Raw genomic sequence first — 2,493 nt, 5'->3', positions numbered from 1 at the left:
GAAGAAAAAAATAAAAAACAAGATAGAGAGAAAGAAAGAGAGAGAAAACACGCTGTAAAATAAAACAATCTTGAAACAAGAATGTAGACTAGGAGAATATGGAGTCTATGGAGGCTGGATTAGATGGGTCCATTCGGATTTCGGAATCTTCGTCGTGTTTATTTAGATCTGTTGCTCGAGACAGTCTTCAGAGCGTTTCAATATGTTTCTCGACTTTTAATGTGCTCCACATATATTATGCATAACATCAAACGCTCGAGTTTGAAAGGAACGTTGTCGAGATCTCTTCTTAATGCGATAGGTAAAAAAATAAGTTCGTTTCAAATCCTGAAAGTTAATCTGAAATTAGCTCGCTCACTTTCTTTAGAGGAAAAAAAAGAGACAGAATATAAATGAATATCTTTTCTTTTCACGAATGCTTATTGATCACGAAACAAAAATGCAATCAAATACTACTGCTGTAATCACGTGCATTGAAATATTTGAAATAAAATGTTAATTAAATCTATCAATTGTCCAGAATTAACGTAGCAATAACGTATCATGGATTTTTGCATGGATTTTGCATTTCAAGTTTCTTTTGAATTCGATATGGCAATTTCTTTTCTGCATCTTTCAATTCAAAAAAATTCAATTGAAAAAACTCTATCGTTCGAATATCATATTGTTTACAGCTCTCTAATTCGATATTTTATGTTCCTTTCAAATTCCAGTCTTAATAAGTATGATTATAATTTGTTTTCGTTAATTAATCTAGCCTAATTATCAACTGAAACATTTATCCTTAATATTATTATGTAAATAAATAATTATTCCTGTTTGCAACATGCAAAATTAAAATAGATGTTTGCTGATACTTTGAAGTATATAGAAATCCTCAAAATAAAACCAATGAGTAAAACACATTTGTAAACGACACAAAAATGGCAATCAAATAGCTTGAGCTAGCGAAAGGTATTAAGATATATGTATAAACGGATTGTGCCAGATTGGGTATGACGAAAACAACCATTTCAAAGAAAGGCGAAATAAATCATGGAAAAAAGAAACAGAAGAAAATTCAAAAATTGGAAAGTCAAACACTGCGGATCGAACACATTCATGCTGTGAGAAACTGTCTTCATTCATGTGGCTTATATCATTACGTCGACTTAATCTTCCTAATATGTTGCAACAAGTAGAATTCACCTAGCATTCACCTTCGTTTATTTAATGAAATCACAGAATTCCAAAAATACATACAAATTGTGTTTGACGAAAAGACTTGCAATTAGTAAATAAATCTTGCGTCGAGGCAACAAATGTGTCCTTGTACTATTATAAACTCTTCGGAAATTTGTTGAGAATTAGATAAACGAAGATATGAAGAATGCAAGACGAGAAGTGTAAACACATGCCATGCAATTCAATATAGCGAAATAAGTATGTAATTGGCGACTTTTGCCATATTATCTTGTTGTCAAGGTACATGTTCAAGTTACGAAAAATAGATTGTGATACAAACTATAGAATGTTTCGTCGTCCAAAGCGTTTGTAATAGAAATTCTATTAATTAATTTAATACGAATATAAATTAAAAGAAATTAAAAAGAAAAAAAGGCAAAGTACGTCGCGAAAGCTAAAAGTAATTAACATGAGTTTCACGTTTCCGACTAATTGTAAGGAAAAGTTGACAAGTTCCACAAGAAAATACTGAAAATTACTTCATTTTAATAAGACTTAATGTAAAATAAAGATTAGCTTATAATTCTCTTCTTATTATCGAAGAGCTTTTACAGATATTTATTTCGGAATATAAAACGCTCCTATTTAATAAATTAGCGCTTTTAACTTTCTCCTAGTATTCTATACGTATAAAAATTATACAAGTTTAATATTTTAAAAATTAAACGAGCGCAGTTTTCGCAGAATATATCAATCGGTTCGTTTAACGATATGAATTGATATGGAAGAAGAGTTCAAATCGCTAAAAATACAACAGTGAAATTATTCCCCGGGTAACCAAGCGAGAATTCGTGTAGCAGTAGAAGCAATCGTCCGACCAATCATGAACCTTTATTTTTTGCATATTTTTGTCATAAAAGATTATTGTTTGTAGACAGTGTATCAATTCTCTAAAATCGCGCTATCAAAACAAGAATATTTCATTCTCCGTTGATTCAGAATATTCCGGAAATGCAATCATTTGAGAGAGAGAGAGAGAGAGAGAGAGAGAGAGAGAGAGAGAATTCTGTACATATAGTCAACATTCCTAAACCAGCTAAATTTGAGAAATATCCAAATTTATCACTTTTTTAAATCCATGTCGCGCGAAAAATATATCTTTGACATTTAAAGAAATTAGTTTAATCTAGCGGCTTTCAGGAAGAGATAATGTCTCTTTAAGATAATTGCTGTGAATGAGAATAATGTTGCTCGACAAAAAAAGACAGAACGTTTAGTGTAAACACTCGAATGTATTGTGACGCGTATAATGTGCAGAAGTATTCGTGC

Source organism: Wasmannia auropunctata, unplaced genomic scaffold, assembly GCF_000956235.1.
Source record: "Wasmannia auropunctata unplaced genomic scaffold, wasmannia.A_1.0 LD334232.1, whole genome shotgun sequence".
Lineage (NCBI taxonomy): Eukaryota > Metazoa > Arthropoda > Insecta > Hymenoptera > Formicidae > Wasmannia > Wasmannia auropunctata.
This window is presented reverse-complemented; position numbering follows the sequence as displayed.